The 20,991-nt window shown below is 37.1% G+C and overlaps 1 protein-coding gene across 2 annotated transcripts in view; it reads right to left on the bottom strand.

Annotated features, from left to right (window-relative positions):
• Positions 1 to 20,991, bottom strand: part of LOC145671020 (diuretic hormone receptor-like) — a 1,407,723-nt gene that overhangs the window by 1,053,048 nt on the left and 333,684 nt on the right. For both annotated transcript variants that reach the window (XM_081739675.1, XM_081739676.1), the window contains exon 2: positions 3,866 to 3,945. The gene's annotated coding sequence lies outside the window, so the exon portion shown is untranslated. The remainder of the gene's footprint in view (positions 1 to 3,865; positions 3,946 to 20,991) is intronic.

The raw sequence follows: 20,991 nt of genomic DNA, 5'->3' as shown, positions 1-20,991 counted from the left end.
CGCTTGCCTGCCTAATACTAATAGATGTCGCTGCCTTCACTATTACTTGCTACTTTATGAGTTAAATCAGTGGCTTTCATAATGGGCGTTATCGCCTCTACGGGGCGTTCGCGTTTCCAAAGGGGGCGCTGGAATACAGAAGAAGCGGTGTTTGAGATTTCATGACCTATTCGACTTTTTTCTTATTATTGGAGGAAAGCCATTATGCATTTTACAAATTATCAAAAGTTTAGACTTTTTAATACAAATAATAATGGTAATTCTTCAAGGGTAAGTTGAAGAATTGAAGTTTTTTTTTTTCTGGTTCTTAGATTGCTTTGTCCAAGTTTTACGTTCAGCTTTGTGTATAGGTGGATTGGGTTCAGATGATAGAGAGCGCTCAAGGCAATTGCATTCACCCAAGGGATCACTAGGCTCGAAAAGGTTAAAAACCAATGAGTTATATCAACACAATGGTATGTGTTACAAAATCCTTGAGCAAATCCGGGTTCGATTCCCGGCGGGAGTTCATGTGGTTCAGATTCCACGTTAATCAGGAGGTCCACGTCTGATATAGCCTCGTTGAAAAGGACGATAAACTAAACTCAAATCAAAATCTGAGAACTACATATCGTGTAGCCAAACACAAATTATCACTTAACTCAGTATGGTGTGCTTATTCCGTAGAAAATACGAAAACTGGATTTAGGGAACCGTTGAAAAATTTTGTGACTCCTGAAGCAACTGGCCAAGACAGTAATCTTTTGATGCATTTCTTTTATCATTCCTAAAATTCTTGGCCAAGATCGCAATCTGTTGACCATTTTTGTTTTTACTGATACTATGCAGCAAGGAGTAAATTCATAACTATCAATATACTGCAAATTTTCATAGGATGTCCCAGTTTTCTAGCCTAGAAAGTTGAGAACCCTACCTAGGCGTACTGAAAACTAAAAGTTATTTCTACTTGATCCAGTTTCAACAAAAGTATAAGAAGGAGATGGAAGGTATTCTTAGGACGTTGAAAATGAAATGAAATCTTTAAGTTTTACGTCCCACAGTTATGCCGGTTAGGCTAAAGGAGACGGTAATGATGAGAAATGAATGAAACACTCTACCACTGAGCCACCGCGCCCCCTACTTAGGACGTTGAACCCATACTTTATCAATCATTTTGCTCTACGGGTGGGTCGAATAATGGAATTGCTATCTTCTATCATTTTTACTCTATGAGTAGGCTATTTAATATTGAACTGAGAGCACTAGATCTCTGCTTGTTGTAATTATTGAAAGATATGTTGAATAAGTGCTCGAAACTCTATTGATAATTCATATGTTTAAATGTTTGTTTCCGAGTTTCTTTATAATTACTCGCACCATAGATCTAAGTCCTATTGTCTTTAAGTTAGTTCGCTGCAAAATTATTCTGTCGATTTTCAGCAGGTTATAGTTCTGAAAAATATCGTTTGTTTAACCCATATTCATTTACTCGCTTCGCTGGTTTGAAAATCTTTGAGTTTTACGTCCCACGGTTATGCCGGTTAGGCTAAAGGAGACGGTGGTGATGAGTAATGAATGAAATGGTGGAATGAAGAAAGTGGGAGGAAACGGGAGAACCCCGAGAAAACCCACGCACACGGTGGTTGTCCACCACAAAGTTCACTTGGCGGGGGCTGGGATAGAACCTGGGACCCCAAGCACCAGAGGTGAACGCTCTACCACTGAGCCACCGCGGCCCCTGGGCTTCGCTGGTTTGAATAACAAATAATTTAAATGCACATCTTTGTATCTCATATATTTTATTGACATTAATCTTTTTTATGGTTTATTGCAGTAAGCATGTTTACACAGTTTTTGTTAATATTTGAGAACGTTATCATGTAGTAACAATCTTTTCTCTTAGTTGTAAATATATACTTTTCCCTCCCTATGTTGCGGGCCATGGCATCGGAAGTGTCACCTGTTCATCTCTGCGACCCCAAAAAATTTGGATTCAACACTAATATCGGTTATTTTCGATGATTTTTAAATATCTCTTCCTCCCCCTCCCCAAAGTTTCGAGTTGGAAACTGGATTTAAACGGGATCGAAAGTATCATTGTTCAGATAAGCGACACAGAAAACTACAAATTCGACACAAATAGTGGCCTTTTCGATCATTTATATATATATCTCTCTTTCTCCCCCTCCCCCAAATGGCGGGGCTGATTTTGGATTTAAACAGGATCGGAAATGTCACTGTTCATATTAATGATCCCGAAAACTATGGATTAGACACTAATATTGATCATTTTCAATCATTTTATTATCTCACCCTCTCCCAAGTTGCAGGGCTGAATTTGGTTTTAAACGGGATCAAAAGTGTCACTCTTCATCTCAGCGACCATAAAAACTATAAATTCGACACTGATAGTGGACATTTTCGATCATATATATATATCTTTCTCCCCCAAGTGGTGGGGCTGATTTTAGATTTAAACCAGATCGGAAATGTCAATGTTCATTTGAATGATCCCGAAAACAATGAGTTACACATTAGTATTAGTCACTTTCGATCATTATTATATATAGCTTCACCTCCCTCTCCTCCGTGTTGCAGCACACGGCATCAGAATTGTCATTGTTAATCTCAGCTACTCCTAAAACTATGGATTCGACACTAATATTAGTCATTTTCGATCATTTTTAAATGTTTATCTCCCTCCCCTACTTTGTATCCTTCTTCTCCCCAACTTTCAGAGCTGAACTTGGATTGAAACAGCATCAGAAGTGTCACTGTTTCTCTCATCGATCCCGAAAACTATGGATTCAACACTAATATCGGCCATCTTTTTATCATTTTTAAATTTCCCTCCCCTTCCCCTATGTTGTATCGTCAAAGTGAATACCCTAAAGTAATCCCTGCCCCTAAACTCATGTATATTGAAAATTTGATCGAGATCGATCGAGTGGTTCAAGAGTTATTAAATCACAAACACAGCCACTTTCATTTCTATATCTGAGAATAAAGGAGGCAGCACTTATCAATTACTTACCATGCTTTTGGATATAGAGTAACACTCGTTCAATATTACATATATTTTGTATTTTGTTGGTTTTGGACGCCGTTCCCCCTAGCTTTGGACCCCTTCCAACAAAATTTTCTGGGTGCGTGGCTGGGTAAAGTATTATCTTTCGAAGAGTGGTGGTATTAGTTTTTCTGCACTCTACGTCTAGGCTTAAGCATTTAATTCATTAAGAACGCTGTAATGGCGTTTCATTTCATTCATTTACATGTTTTATACGCTAACACAGTACCACTTGCATCAGCTACAGGCAACTAAAGAATATTTATTTCCAGCTCTTATGAATTATTAGGAACGTGGAGTGGGAAACTTTTTTATAATTGGAACGCACCTGTTTCTCTTTTGCTTCCCCAATGAAGTTTAATAAATAACATGACTTTTCGTGATAAATTGTATGTTTTCTTGTTTGGGTTCAAAGTGTCACCTGTAATATTTTAACGTTTCCGGACTAAGCAGTATATCAAAAAATGAATGACAAATATGCTTTTCATGATAACATTAAATCACACAGAAACCACACACACAACTTCAGGAAGAAATATGGAGTTTTTTTTTTTTTTTTTAATTATGGAAGTCGTAAGCCAATATACATGAATATGGATAAAATCAATGAAAGACACATAGAAACACTGTCTTGATGAAACATATAAACGGATTAGTATACATACATCTCTTGGTCTGATGTATGCAGTTTAATAAAATTACTAGCGGTTAACGGGAAAACAATTTGCTTAAAGATAAGGGTCATATCAATTGTTAGATCTGACATAAGATTGAAATAAATAAATAAATAATACAGGAATATTAGTTACCAATACTTACCTAAAGTTCAAAGTCTCGGAAAATTACTGAAGATAAATAATTGACCCAAGATATAATTGTTCAACTGGTAGATATTTCACCTAGAAAGACAAAATTTTGTAAATTATAATTATTTTGTAAATTACAATTTATTCTTTCAATTAATTACAATAGTTTAAACAAATAAATGTAGAGTAAAGCAGAATTATACAATTTCTAATGTTTTCCGAACAGCAAAATATTTTGACAGAAGTAGAAAGTACCAAGATAAAAGATTACTAAACACCTCGTCTTCTGTTCCAAGCGCTGCTATCGGTTGAAGAAATTCCACTCCCTTTCGCTAAGGCTCTCTCGCTTAGCAACAGCTGAACCATTATTGGCTCAACGTGTGGGTGTTTCGAGGGTGTGTTTTAATTCGCATTTTTGCCACGGCTCAAGACATTTTGGCAGCACTATAATTTTGTTTACTGTCTAAGTTGTTTTTCACGTAAAAGATTTTAAAATGAACAAATTGCTTTCTTGTTTGGAAATCAGGAGCAGTGACGACGCTAGAGGGCGGAAAGAGGGGTCGACGCCTCCCCCTGTTGGTTACCTTGACTCCCTTGACTACTCCTCAGGCTGTAATGTAGGTCAAGCAATATAAAACTATCCTTTTCGGTAGACAAGAAAATAAATGTGACTCAAAAATATCTCTGTCCCTCTGTCTGCCTCCTAAATAATTAAAATTGGTGTCGTCACTGGTCAAGATTACTATACTTTGGATCTCGTGAAGTGCTAGCCTCACTAAATTATCACTAGCCTCATATTTTTTTAAATTCCTACATAGTGGCGGAATGAGTCAGTGCGTAGTGAGTGCACTGAGAAAAATCAGTTACCCGAACGGCGGTATATTATTCAAATATACGGAATCCATAAGTTTACTACAGAAATCTCTACGAAACATACGTTATCCATATGCTACATATTACTGCTCTTTTCCCGTTTAGATATTGTATTATGATGCTGCAGAACGTCTGACATCTAACAGTCTTCCGTATATTACATACGTATACATATGTTACGTCAGTTATGTAGTAGGCCTATATACGTCCATCTGTATGTGAGATCCTGACCACCTATATACAGGATGGCCCCAAAATAGGTATACACTACCGTACTGATAAGCTCATTGCATTTTATATCATTTCTTATCGTTATCCATCAGGTAGACTTAGTTTCTTATTATTTGTTCCTAATGTGTTTTTACTTACATCTTAAACTCAGAAGAGCCGAAGCAAATAAACCTATAAACTAGAATGTTAAACTTGATCAATGCAGAGGTGTACATCTATTTTTGGACCACCATGTACATTTCTTTGCTTCATACGTAAAGTACGCTTAGATGAAACACTTGTACGGAAAGCATTATAAAACATACGTTTTCAGTTAAACTTTTGGTGCAGGATATCACCTATAATTGTATGTTAAGTCCAAGAACTGCAGGATTTACGCATGTAACCTACATTTTTACATCCGTTTCTCTCTGGCTATGGGCCTGGCTACTAGCCGCCGGGAGTCGCTAGTATAGGTAGCTATAGTCAATCATCCCCTGTTGCTATCCACCCATGCACCCACGCAAAGGTTGGACTGGTTGCCCCCCCCCCCCCAATGTTCTAACTCGACATACGTATATTTGTACACTTCCTTTGTAAAACTGCGTGTTTAGCAGAGAACCGATTGATGCAGCATAAAAATTTGATTTTTCACTTCATATGTACTCTTTCTCTTGTTATAAAGCGCTTTAGTACTATCATTTTTCTCTGGTAGTTTAGCAATACGTGGCCGTAATTAGCAATTACTTGAAATCTTTTCGGATGCCTTCGAATCAGTTTCTATATTATATAGACATTATCTTGTCGTATTGAATCCTCCCAAACTTTGCATAACTCCCAACAAACATTTCTAGGTGTGCGCCTGTACCAGCTACCACAGAACTATATTTCACATTAGCTTAAATATCCATTTTTCGCTTGGGGGGTGTATTTGGAAGTCAACGCTTCTGAGAGTATCACCATTCATCTCAGTGACCGCGAAAACTATGGATTTGACACTAACATCGGAAATTTTGGATTATTTTTACATGTCTCGGTAACCTTTCCCTCCCAGCGCAGGTGAACCCCGGCCCGCATACAATGCTAGCTGAATTTGAAAGTCATCGCAAATGGAATCGTCACCATTGATCTTAGCGACCAGGAAAACTATGGATTCGACACTAATATCGGTCGTTTTGGATTTCACACTAACGCTGTCGGAGTTTCACCATTTATCTCAGTGACCGCGGAAACTATGGATTCGACACTAATATCGGTCATTTTCTACTACTTTTACATGTCCTGGTAAACGTCCTCCTGAAACCCTGATCCCCCTGGTTCGAAATTTGGAAAAACGCTTCGTGTTCTGGGGCATGGACCAAGGTACCCGTGACTCTCGGTTCATTCGTATGGTCCCAGGATGCAAACAGACAAACAGATAATTTTACTTATATTATATTTGCTTACGTGTTAGTTGGCAACACTTTCTCTTTGTAACAAGTCTGCTCAGCAGGTTCTGAAGAAACCTCAATTCTGTTTAGTAACAAATCCCATGGGCAAAAAGGTTGAGAAAGATGATGCTCGCACTTGGAACAGCAGAAATAAAACTAATTTCATATTTAGCGTCAAAAGTTGCTGAAGAGGGAGTCATTCAACAGCGTCAACAGAATCTATTGTATTGATTCATGTGGACTATTTCTAGCTTTAATGCTTGTCACACAAGCACTTATTACGTACAATTGTCTTCCTCGGGAAGAGAAATAAGGGACAATTTCTGTAGTACATGTTCAGAATTGAAATCCACCGACAAGGAAATCCTTAGAAGTGCTTACACACGGGGAAATAAAATTTCGTTAAAAAATTCCTTTTAGACAAGAAAGAGGAAACAAGTGATGGTTTTCACAATGCAATTTGCTAGCAACCAAAAGAAGAATATATTCGAATGACGATAACACATTAGATTATTTGTGGTAATATCCTATGCAATAATAAAAATAGGATTGCTTGTTCTTCTGAAGTGGATATGTGTTGAGGATTAATGAGCATAATAGCAGAGGAGTAGAGCGGGTAAGATGGGTTTAAATAATAGACATATACTCAAAACGCATAGGAACTAAATATACGGTTCTGATTGGTTGGAGGGAATCTGTTTCTCGCCACGTAGCATACATATAGCACAAAGCAAACGCTAAATGCTGCCGACTCTCGTATACGAGCGTGCTAGCGAGCGGTTAATTACGGAAATTGCTTTTGGCGTCTGTTCAAACCTTGCCCACCGAAGGATTTTTTTATTTTTTAAAAGTTTAAATAACAATTATTTCATTAAAATAAGATGAAAATGTTACTCATTATTCCCTTGTACCTAATATATAGTGCGTAAATTGTGTTATTTTCACCATCTACTTAGAGATTTCTGATAGCTCTTATAAACAATGACGTTATAAACCAACACGAGAGTAAGAAATGGAGCCAAGCGAGGAGTTGTTACGGATAGTTAAGAGATAGAGAGCGGAAGGTGCAGGAGGCATTAGGAGGGGGAAAGACTTTGCAACACCCAACTTTATTGATTAAAAAGAGTGATATACTTACGTTACGAAACACAGCTGAGCGAGCGAAAGGGGTTAGAAGCCCCGAAGGGCTCGTTTTGTTCCACCTTGACCCCCCATGAGAATACGTCACACTTGGGTGGTCCAACTTCGATGTAAATCTAACCTCACCTGCTTCCTTGTGACCAACTTAAAACAGGTGACTAGGGTTGAGCGCAAAAAATATGCACTCAAAACTACAAGTTTAATCCTTATTCGATCTTTTTTTTTTTTTTTTTTTTTTTTTTTTTTTTTTTTTTTTTTTTTTAAGGAACTTAGTTTACTAAAACTACTTTATATACTTACTGAGTCCGGTCCTGCCTGTCCGGATGACCACAAAAAAGAAAAAAATGAAAAGAAAAGAAAAAGAAAAATTGAAAAGAAAAAGAAATTTGAAGAACTGCTTGATAACTCACCATCAATTTTGATGACTCACTCATTACCAACCAGGATGTAGAGAGTCAAACGGTAGGAATCAAATTCGTTGATTGAGGATATAATCAAACCGGAAGTGGTAGAAATTAACGACTACCTGTTTTTTTCGTTGATCACTATAGAACAAGAGCGGTAATAGATAGCGAGAAGTCGTTTTCTGCAATCAATTAAGCATCCTAGGGACACTTTCATACTAAAAGTTGAATTAATAGAAATTCACTTCAACTTGTTTCAATTTTGATTCACGTACAACAAAATCAAAAAGAGGGAAGTGTTTTTTTTTTTTTTTTTTAAATGGATGTAACATTTTAATAATAGGCACTGTCTTATCTCCTCGTAACTCTCTATTCAAACCAGAAGTGGTAGAAATCAACTACTTCAGGTTTTAACATTGATCAATATAGAACAAAAAAAGTAATAACTAGGGAGTTTTTTTTTTTTTTTTTTTTTGGCAATCGATTAACAGCCTTAAGGATTCATTTTATCTCCAACCTTAGCACTTTAACCCTTTCGGACCCAGGTCATTTTTTGGGGTTTTCCTACATATTCAGTTAGTGACTTATTGCTCAAAAGCTATGTACCCGATTGATATGATTAAGGCCTTGCTTTTTGGAAGAAGGATTTGGCTAATTTTTGGTGGAAGTTACATTGCAATGTTGCCAATAGGAGGGAAACGTATAGGTAAAGATTTACAAAAAAAAAAAAAAAAAAAAAAATCCCTTACCGAAATTCGAGATTTTTTTTGTAGCTGGCATCACTGTTGCCACATGGGTCCAAGTCACCTACAAAAATCTTCGGTGTGTTGACAAGGTACAGTGAAAACTTGAAGTTGCTGTTGTCATACAAAGAGAGAAAGAAAAATTCTCTGTCATCATACACATGAAATTTTGACACTTTTTACCCCTCAGACGCAAAAATCAACAGATATGCAGGGGCTACAGCTTTCCTAATTACCCTGTTGAAACTTTTTATGCTGCGTTCTGTAAGCCAAAAGGGAGGCTTTCAGATGATGGTACGTTAGTTCCAATGTAGCCAACAAGAGGGAAATAATAAAGGGAAAGGAAATTTTCCGAATTTTTTACCTTAAATCGGGAATTATTTTTTTGACTGGAAACACTGCCACCAGACAGACGCAAACTATTTGAAAATAAACTTTGGTACAAAGATTCTAATTACAAAAAATAGATTACGGTAAACAGAAAAGTAGGGAAAACTAGAAAAATTAAGGGTTAGAACCTAAATACGAATTTTTCTTTCCCCCCCCCTTCCCTCCCCGACTAATTACCACATTTGTGCTCGCTTTTCTTCAGTAAGGAATAATGTTCGACTGGTGTAAGTTGACTTAAAGGGCTCGGACGTATAGGTACGGATTTATAAACAAAAATTTCAAAAATTTTGAATTTTTTGCCCAAATTTAGGGAATTTTACTTTTTCTAGGTGGAAACTCTGCCAGAGCCGATCCAATTGATGTCACCCGAGGTATCTACTGTATTGTCGTGGCCAACCTCCAAATCACTAACCATAAGTAATTCTAAGTAATGTTGGAACTGCAACATTATGAAAGAGTTTCCTACTACAGAACCTCATTTTTGAAATTCACCTGCACATAGTTTAAATTATTAGTACTTTGAAGTAACAAATAGTTAATATATACATAATGCATGCTCCCAAATACGCAATGATCTTAAGTTATAGAAACGAACGGAGGGCTGTAACATTTTCTGTAACAAGCAATGCGATTTGCCGATACGCGCAAACAAATAATCGCACATTTTAAAGAAGATTACCCTTTATGTAGAACAAATTGTGCAGTTATGATTTGATAAAAGAAATACAATATATCTGTGAAATACAATAATTCATACACATGTATAAAATAGCTTGTTTTCTGCTATACAGGTGCAATATAGCGTCCTTTGCAAGGGAAATTCAGTGTCTGTTCAACTGTGCGTTATTTTTGATTACATAGAGGTGGCAGGCTATTAAATAGCGAAGCAAGGCAAATTGTTTTAAATGTGTATTCATATTTAAGCCGTGCCGGTTCCTGTAAGAGTGTGAATGATATTGTTAACCTTACCGCTTTAATTACGGGTGATTTTTTTCGTTAAAAAAGGAATTCTTGGATGAGGAGAAAGTGTTAACATCCGTAAGAAAAAGAGATGGGGTGAAAAATAAAGGTACACGATTGGGCAAGATGGACGATTTTTACAAAGCTTGTTCTTTTGTTTCGTTTTAAAAAAATGTTTAAGCTTTAGAATACAAATTGTATCGCTTCTTTCTACAAATTTCAATGTGAACGACAGAAATAATATAATACCTACGTAAGCTCTCGAGCTTCCTTGGTCAAATGGTTAGCGTACGCTCTTTCAGTGTGGGAGACCCAGCTTCGATTCCCTCTGGGAACGTATATTAAGCTGTAGGTCCACGCATCATTTACCCTCAGTGTTGAAAGGAACTCAGATCCAACCAAACAACTACGCATTTTTAAATAAACACACAGCAGAAGCACAAGAAAAATCACAATGTACTTTATTGAGATCCAATTTTCTATTACAATTCGCACCTTTAAAATTTCCCTATTTACCACGAGGTTTTCGACAAAGTACTAAAGACAGAGGCTTTCATCGCGCAATTTTCTGATCGCAACTCAACGTAGAAAGCAATGAGCAATTATGACTGCTATGATTATTATCGCAAATTAAAATGCAATTGTTGCGTTGCGTTGACGAAAACTCTACTGAATAAGGCCCAGAGAGACAACGAAGGATTTTATCCTTTTTTTTTTTTTTTTTTTTAAGATCTGAGATTTGTAACCACTTTCATTCTCTTCCATTCTACCCGTCTCATATAGCCTCGCTGCTGAAAGTGACGTTAAATTCAAAATCAACTCAACTCCTCCATTCTATATGGGGGTAAGGTGGTTCAGTGGTAGGGTGCTTATATCTGATTGGGGTCAGAAACTTTTATAAATTTTGGTGCAATGGAAGGAACAAGGATCCCACGGATAAAGACATTTCAGATGTTTCTTTTGTACTGTTTTTTTTTTTAACTGATTCTCGAACACAACTGACTGCTGTGTGATCGTCAATCCGAAGCTCTGTCTCGATTCCTACGCATCGCTTCACACACTCGCTGTCAGCTGTAGAAAACGCGCGCATGAATACAATACTTTCCTTCTGATTGTGAGTGGGCCAGTGCTTACGTCACTGCAAGTTTAGATTGGCCAAGACTTTACTTCGCAAGTCTTAAGGAGATCTCTCTACAACAAAGGGAGCTACAGGAAAAAAGAAAATTTGAAATTCGAAAAGTTTCGAATTTTTTACTTTGGGCTGAAATTTGAGAAGGAAATCCGACTCCCAGTAGAAAAAGAAACTAATATGGAAAACTATGGTCCAATCATATTTGACCAAAAAATATCCCGATATCTTAATTAGTAGCCACACAGAAGCGGATTAAAAATTGACACCCCCTTGTGTGCGCCACTTTGGCCACCTGAGCCCGAAGGGGTTAATAAAACCGGGTGTAATAGAAATTCTCTATTACAACTTCCAGGATCAATATTGATCCACATAGAGAAAAATGATAAGAGAAAGCGAAAAACGCTTTCTTGGCTCGATTTACCTTTTGAAGGGTAGGTACAATCTTCTATATAAATTCTATATTCAAACCGGAAGTGACAGAAATCAACTACTTCCGGTTTTAACACTGGGCGCTACAGAATAAAAATAGTAATAGATACCGAGAAGAGGCTTTCTGCAATCATTTAAACTATTCCAATAATATAATATATTTACTAAAATCGGAAGTGGTAGAAATGCTCTACCACTTCCGGTTTCAATATTAATTGAGAAAATACCATGCTATAAGAACCAAACCCCTTCATGTGGTGTACACATGACACTGTTACTTGTTCTATTAATTATCAAGAACTCCGTAAAGGAATGCGTTAATAATATAGGGTGATTTTTTTAAAGTACGGATTTAATTTGGGTCTAGAATTTCTAATTGAAGTCCGATTTTCATGCAGTTTGTGGCAAATGATCAAGGAAGGATGGGAGATTTATAGGACTATGTTTACTGATTTAAATTCAACCGGGGTAATATTGGTCACGCCTCAAGAAAAACAGCAAATATTCGCCAGTATACCTTACAATTGGAATGAGGTGCGGGCGGTGTGGAGATTTGAGTTTTCTTCGTTACATGGCAACCTCGCCAAGGTCAATAAGAAATAGAAATCTGGGTCCTTGTATATGGAACTGTGCTGTACAGTTCTGTGCTACTGTGTGAGTACTTCTGTATTACCAGGATACAATGAGAATAGTGTACTCTTTGGAGCAACATGAGTTTACACTGTAAAAATCGTTGTGTTATTTCAACGACATGCCTATGTGTTAACACAAACAGGTGGTTAGAACAACTAACTCTCCATTTGGAGTTGTGTGTCAAATGCCGGTAGTTGAAATGACACACAGCCTGTGTGTTAACACAAGTGTAGTATCTTCCGTGTTGCTTTCTGCGTGATTGCCAAATATGCTAGCCATCAATTTATAAAGGTTTGTGTACTGAAGCTACAGTCAAACACAATAAAAGAAATGCTTAAACAAATCCAGGTATTCGCAAAATTTCAACGTGCAAACTGCACGATGTGTTCTGAATTGTTTTACATAATGTTTCTGAAGAAATATGTCAACAGCGAGAAACAACACCATATTACTGTCACTTCTACACTGCCCTAGAGCTCACCACTGAACACGGGGGACTGTTTCATAAATGGCATAAAACCATTAGAAACACGATTAAGAGGGAAACATGCTGTAAGGATATGGTAAGAGTTTCCTATCATTCTTGAACAAGTTGTTGGTGAAGGTTGTGTTTCGAACCATCAAGAAATACTTTACAAAAAGTGTTGGGGAGGACGACAAAAAAGTTTATGAAGATTTTCTAAATGAAATATTCTGTAGTTCACTATTCTTATTTTAAAAGCAGAATCTTCGGTAATCGTAAGCATGCGCGCCACAAGCTTTTCCAACACAGAAAAATGGTTTCATCAACACCGCACACGGAGTTATGTCAACACCGAAATAGGTGTCGTAGTAACACAGAACTGTAGTCGAACAAGATTTGAACTTGAATTTTAACACAGGGAGTGTTGAATTAACACCAAAACGGTGTTACATATACGGCTTTGACCTTAAATTATGACACAGATTGTGTGTTAAATAATACAAAAATGATGTTAAAATAACACAGGGACTGTGTTATATTAATACTTGACATGGTGTAATATTAACATAAAATAATTAACACACTACACACTGTGTTACTTTCTTCCTATTATTGCAACCGCCACAAGTAACGCTCAACACTTTTCCCCACTACCGCCCCTGACATGGTGTCAAATCAACACCGAAAATACTAACACAGATTCGAATTTAACACCGCTGAACACCGGTTGTATGTTGCAAACATAAGATAGTTATGCTAACACTGCTGGGTCTGTGTTGAATTAACACCGCATAGTGGTAGTCACACTGGAACCACTGCCCTGTGTTAAATTTGAGTTGAGTTAACACAAAAATGTTTTACTGTGTATAGTTTAAAGTTTTTGGAGAACGGAATCTGATATTGCTACCTAAAGGGCATTTAAAAACAAATTTGGCTCACGTTCTGCCCCAGACAGCAAAATAATATTGTCGCTAGCGAATAAATTACAAGAAACAGAATCACTTTTGAGTGAGACAGGGAAATATCTGATCCCGCAGGCGGGTGTTGTGGAAAATGTCAGTTATCGACTCCTTAGGTCGCCCAAGAAATCTCTCCGTCGTTTGTGTCAAGAAACCAGCTATAGCTATTCAAGATATGATTTATCGGTGTTATCAATAACACTTACTTGGTATTCTCATTAACAATTAATTTGTATTCTGCAATTTCGGTTCAAAAACCACAAACCTCATTCAAATTGAAATATACACTGGCGAATATTTGCTGTTTTTCTTGAGGAACGGTCGCTATTACCAAGAATAATTTAAACCAGTAAACATAGTCCCATAAATCCCCCATCCTTCCTTGATCATTTGCCACAAACCGCATAAAAATCGGACTTCAGTTAGAAATTTTAGACCCAAAAGAAATCCGTGAGTTTTTTTTTTAAAAAACACCCTGTATAATAAATTATAACTGCAAAAAATGAAATGAAATTTTTGAGTTTTACGTCCCACGGTTATGCCGGTTAGGCTAAAGGAGACGGTGATGATGAGAGATGAATGAAATGGTGGAATGAAGAAAGTGGAATGAAGAAAGTGGGAAGAAACGGGAGAACCCCGAGAAAACCCACGCACACGGTGTTTGTCCACCACAAAGTTCACTTGGCGGGAGCAGGGTTTGAACCCGAGACCCCTAGCACCAGAGGTGAACGCTCTACCACTGAGCCACCGCGGCCCCGAAATTATAACTGCAATATCCTCATAAACTTTTGTCAGTAAATCTGCTGCATTAACGTGATTAATATGTTGTTTACATTGAGCTGTGCCTTTTTTTTTTCAAGAAAACAATTTTTTGACGTTATCCATATAGAATTGTAGCTCTTAACACATTTTAGTTTTGTATCCATTCCTACACCCGTTTACTCCTTTCACTATCAATTTTTTTAATGTGAGCATCCTTCTACATGTACGACTCCTTTAATGTGGGATGTTCCTAATACCTGTACACAATTTTGGTACAGCCTCCTGGTCACATCTGACCCAGTGGGGGAACAACGTGCTGATTACGAGTATCTCATCGAGAAAGTTCCAGCTCGTAAGTTTTTTTTTTTTTTTTTTTTTTTGCGGGGTGCTATTTCTATAATTGACAGAAAAATCTATTTTTCGTATGTAATATGTGTTTTCCATGTTTGGAGTGCATAATTCTGATTTTTTACGAGGGTGAAAGGATGTACCGGATAGATTTCGAGAAGCTGATTACGAAATTTTTCTAAAAGCAAATTCCCAACGATGTTTGAATTATTCGCATGGGACACATGCGTCCCGTTGGTGGTCAAAGGGTTAAATTAAAAAAAATAATAATTTCATATTCATATTCAAGACTGATATAAAAGAAAATATGCTATTTCGTTATTAGAACATTTGCAGTACAACGGGGAAAACAGTTTTTCTGGAACATTTGCAGTACTGTTCTAAACACCTGAAAATATCCTCTCTCAGCTTAGAGAATAAGAAGTCATTTCAAATATAGTACCGCAAATTTCTCAGTATTAGAAATGTCGATACTCGAAGTACCGCAAATATCGCAGTACTGCAAATGTCGATACCGCTAGTGTTGGTCTTAATGCGTGGAACAATACTGAAGTATATTAATAATAATAATAATAATCTATATATATAATAATAATAATAATAATAATAATAATAATAATAATAATAATAATAATAAAACAATAGCAACGTCACAGTATAGCTACACCAGGTGAAGTAGTTTCGTCTGTCATTCTATGCACAAATACGATATTTATCGATTTTTTCTCACCCTTCATTTCCTCCAATCAAACGCTTTAGTAAGATAGATGAATATTTGAAAATAGAAAATATTTATGTTAATTAGCTTTGCTGAGTCGAAAATCGTTTAGTATTATTTTAGGGTTTTATTCTACAGACAATTAGTTTTTGCATCATGAGACTTATACTAACCCGCTAACCTCAACAGCACTGAGGGGTAGTCTATCGAGCAAGGATGATCTCCATAGTTACTTTCATATAAAGACATGGGGAACCGATTGTCTATATTTTGGGATGAACTAGGTGAATAACATTTACCATCGAATTCGACTCATAACTTTTGGCTCTCTAGATCCTGGCCAAAAATTAATAGTGATGGGGCGTTTACACTTAGTCGATTTGCGTTCGATTCAGTTGAATTGACGTCACTTTCAACTTAATCGACCGTGTAAACAGAACTTCAACTTAATCGCTTGTTGATCGAAAGCGACTAATCGACTAGCAACTGAATTGAAAGACGTTCTATTTTCTGTGGTCGATTCTACTTTCTTCTGCTATAACACCGCAAATTGTACCATTTACTTGGACATCTTTAAAACTGCCAGTCGATTTCGAATCGACCAGAGGAGAGCGAGTCGACAAGCAGCATTCAATTTCGGTTGAAACAATTGAACACATCCATCGATCTGATTCGGCCTAGTTGCTTCGATTTAGTTGCAAATGCAGCGAGTCGATTTAGCCGTGCGACTAAATCGACCAAGTGTAAACGCCCCATGAGCCATCAAGTAGTTGAGAAAAAGATTCATAAAATGATTCGTGTGGAGTGTTGTACTGTATGGGGCGGAAACGTGGACTTTACCCAAAAGTGATGAAAAACGATTGGAAGCAGTGCGTGTGGAGAAGAATGGAAAGAATTAACTGGGCCGAGCGAAAAATGAATGAAAGGATGTTAGAAATGGTGCGACAAGAGAGAATTATTTTAGGTATTAGGGGTCTATTAAGAAGAGGAAGAGAAATTGGTTGGAATACTGACTAACAAGGAACTGTATCATGAGGAACGTGCTAGAGGGTATGGTGGCAGGAAAGAGATGAAGGAAGCGAAAAACTACAATTAATGGGCATCAAAACAGCAAAATCGTACGTGAAGACGAAGTAGCTTAAGTTGTAGGGCGTTGGTTTCGCATTCGAGAGATCGTGGATTCGATTTCCGCTGCCAACCATCCTGACTGGGGTTTTCCAGAGTTTTCCTCAGTCCTACGAGGATGGTACCTACTAAATAGGCCCTGGTCGATACCTTCCCAAATTCTTTCCCTTGTTATTGTTGTTGTTAGATATCCAGTATTAAATGGCCTCTGAGCTGTATCTGGTGATTGTTAAATAAATAAATAAGAAGTTAGCAGAAAACCGTGGAGCATGGAAGATTCTCAGTTGCAGCAAGTTACTTGCCAATAATGGTAAAATACCTATGATGATGATGATGATCAAGCAGATCTTAGGACTTTTGTCTCCCATACTGATACATAGACAGATAGAGTGAATATATTTTTAAAAAAGAGTTATTGGTAAACGAAATTCTTTGAAAAGCATCAATTCTCCTCCGAGTTTTGAGTTTCTCAGTATCGAAAGGAAAAGAAAAAAAATAAAAATCAATACGAAAAGAAACAAGATATAAAAGAAACAGATGAAAATAAAATTTCGGTTTGACTGACGTCAACTAGCTATTCACACGGTTCGGCTTCTGGAATTCTTTAACGAAGTTACCGCTTTGGTTAACGCGTCGAGCTTTCATTAAAGCATTTCTGGTAATAAAGCCGTGCTATTGTAAATGCAAAGAAAGTAAGTTAACTCCTCTCGCCTTCTTCTTCTCACAGCATCCTCTATAAATATTTATTAGCGCGTTAATGTAACGCTTTTTGAATTTTAACTCAGATCTTGTTTCCTCTATTTGATAAATCAGGAAAAAAAAAAAAAAAAACGAAAGTTAATTTTCGAGGGATAAAAGACTTGCAAGGAGTGTTGGCTTGCAAATGTTTTCACTAATGAAATTTTCAGTTAAGGTATATTTCGATTTTCTCTTTTTTTAAAATGTAAATGCCATACTTTTTTTTTGCTAGTTACCTGTAACAATAGAATTGTAAAACAATAGTAATGTGCTTTTTCTTGAAGTATAGAGTCAGGCAGGAATTTTGGCTGTTTTTGAAACCATAGTACAAAGTTGTAATTTACATATTTAAAAAAAATCAAGAAATGAAGTACCACTCATGAATCATAACAAAGAAAACAGATAAAGAGTCTGCGTTTAAGAAGTGACATCCAAATGGGAATCATTTTGATAACTTATAAAGGAAATTCCACACTTTACGTTGGAACCGTATCTTGTGGAATGTCCACTGTTTCCCTATGAATTGCATCTTTCAGTTCTTCTGAAGTGCGCGGCGTGATCATGAAAATTTTCCTTTTGAGTTAACCTCGTAGAAAATAATCTCAAGGCTATAGATCCGGTGAACGAGATGGCCATGGTATGTTGCTTCATTGAGAATTGAGATGCCTGGGGGAACACCTGTCTGAGAATAGCTATCGATGTTTTTGATGCATGGGTAGTCGCTCCATCTTGTTGAAACAAAATTTGTTTGGGGTGACGGGTGAGTTTTGTCGTCTGCAAAGTTCTATCAAGAGAAAGCCCGGTCACTTGATAGTGTAACGTTCATAACTTACTGTCACAGAATGTCTAACTTCTTTAGGCGCATATGGTCCAATTACCCTTAAATTTGCTACTTCACATCATACAATAACATGTTCAAAATATGTTCAATTCCCGGTGGGGGAACTCGGTCGAAAAAGTGTAAAGCTCTTTTTCAGGCCAGCCACCCTGAATAAGTATTTCCTCATTCACACCAGACAAATGCCGGAGTGGTACCAAACTTATAGGTCCCAGATCCAAGGTGACCACACGTCCCGTTTTAGCCGGGCCAGTCCCTTATTTTCAACCGTTGTCCAGTTTTTTACTGATTCTCAAACGGGACGCCTAAATGTCCCGTTTTTAAGCAAACGACCCAGGTGTCCCGTAATTATTATTCAAAATATGAATGGTCAATACTAATTCTACACTCTTCCATACCAACACTCATTGGGACAGGGGACGATCGTCCCCACCCCCCAGAAGAGGAAACTTTCTTATTTTATATATATAAATAAAACCCATCCCAAAGTTTGGAGCCCTTACAAGTAGCATTATGACAATCCAACGCTCCCCCCCCCAGAAGTCGGTCCTCGATCCGTCCCTGCATTGGGAAGGTTCAGCCGTGTCTAGAACTTCTCAATATTCAAATGAGAATTGAGTGTTCTGTGGTTCAAGTGGGAATTGAGTGGGAATTCTGAATTTTGAAGTAGTTAAAAGTATTGTTGGGTAGTACTTCAGTTAGAAACACTGTGTTATTATTCTTACTTCTGTATTTTGTAAATTGAAATCACTGCTGAGTCCCAAAATGCAATATGGAAGTTACCCCCCCCCTCCCGTCGCCGATTCGTATGCGTCCCGTTTCTGAAAGTAAAAGTTCCGGTCACCTTGCCCAGATCATTTCCTTTCTCCTTTCCCTTTCCCCGGATAGTGTGCTCGCCGACGGACGTCATCCCTCAAACGTGTCGGGCTTAATAATATTAGATGCCGAAAATCCAGAGGGACCGTTTGTTTCCATGTGTAGTTTTAGGTCCATGATACCGGTAGATGTGGTCCAACATGCTGAGCGGTGTTTTATCGACAGGGTGCGAGAACGCGTTTGAAATAACAGTTCTCATTTTGATGACTTCACTTTTAAAATTTAGACTTTCTTCATTGTTTTTTCTTTTTCATGATTCATAAATAGCACTTAATTTACTGTACGTAAAAAAGTTTTGTTTAAATTACAACCAATTACTATGATTTCATAAACAGTCATATTTCCCTGTCGAACGTGTACAAGTGAGATACAATGACATTTCAAGTTTATATTTTCAGTCTAGTAGTTCTGGGTACATCACGCAGGCATAATATGCTAAGATTTTGCTGAAACATCTCTAATTTATACGTTTTACCATATTGCCATGTGTATACGTCGGACTCTTCCAAGATATCATGAAAAAATAAATAAGGGAAGTGTGTTGTATATACAAGCAAATGATAAAAGATATATTAATAGCTGCACAGGATACATTGAAACATAAGTTACTACTGTTGTTGGCAGGGCCGGATTTAGGGAGGGTGCAAAGGTGCACGTGCACCCTCTGTTTGTTGTAAATATACACTACCTAAAGTGAGAAGCTAGCAGTGAGTTTTGCAAAAGCAATAGTTTAAGTCAATTTTCTGAAAGTTGAAGGAAAAGGATTCATCAAGAGCAGACACTTAGCATTTCCAAAGGAATTCCTCATTCATATTACAGATGCCTAAAGGATCTTTTTTTTTTAAAAAAAAAAAACTCAAATTTAATTCAAATGTACTGGTAGTTATTGGTGCACCCCCCTCAGAGAATCCTGGATCCGGCTCAGGTTGTTGGTATTCAATTAAGTGCAACGGTTGTTGGCCACTTTAACAGAGAATTTCAAGTAAAAAAATTCTACAATGCTTGTTTTAAACTATTAAACGATACAGATAACAGTGATGCACGTAGTCCTAACACTGACAGACATACTGCTAACAGTGACAGACATACTGGTAACAGTGATGCACATAATCTTAACAGTGACAGATATACTGCTAACAGTAGCAGACATACTGGTAACAGTGATGCACATAATCCTAACAGTGACATATATACTGCAAAAAGTGACAAACATACTGATAACAGTGATGAACATAATATTAACAGTGACAGACATACTGCTAAAAGTGACAGACATACTAGTAACGGTGATGCACATAATCCTAACAGTGACAGACATGCTGCTAAAAGTGACGCATATAATCCTAACAGCGATAGACCGTACGTAAATAGGTGTTGCAGTGAAAATATGACAGTGTGTGACAACATTTTTAAATGTAACAACATAACCAACAGTAAAAGAAAGTGAAACATCACGATATACGAGAACACTAGTGAATCCAGAAAGCTCGTTTGGAGAGGATGGATACCATTCTGATCATATAGACTATTTTGATGTTAAAAACTAAATGTGAAATGCTAAATGCCAAATGAGATGCTAAATAATATAATAGGCAGTGTTCAAAGTGGGAATAAATATTTATATTAACGGTTCTTATCTGTTTCTTTAATGTTTGTTTTCCCACGGTTATAATACTGCTTAATAGAAAAACCTTTGGATCCACCACTGCATGAGAGGGAAAATTAGTTTTCCCGTTACAGGAGTACCACAGAGCATTTCTCAATGCTGCTTAATTATGTACCTGTGAAGTTAGTACACCTACTTATTTTGCAGGAGACTTAATGATATGATCTTTGAGATTGTAATACTACTGAATGAAGTAGATTGGTTAAAGTCTTGCAAGTTCAGTACGCCTTATCTAATAACGTGTCAAATGAATTTTTCAATTTTCAACTCGAGGGGGACTGGGGTGTCACTATAAATAAAGT

The sequence above is a fragment of the Thermobia domestica genome, chromosome 15 (assembly GCF_964235325.1).
Source record: "Thermobia domestica chromosome 15, izTheDome1.hap1.1, whole genome shotgun sequence".
Lineage (NCBI taxonomy): Eukaryota > Metazoa > Arthropoda > Insecta > Zygentoma > Lepismatidae > Thermobia > Thermobia domestica.
Note: the sequence above shows the minus strand (reverse complement) of the source record. Positions and strands in the feature narration are given on the sequence as shown.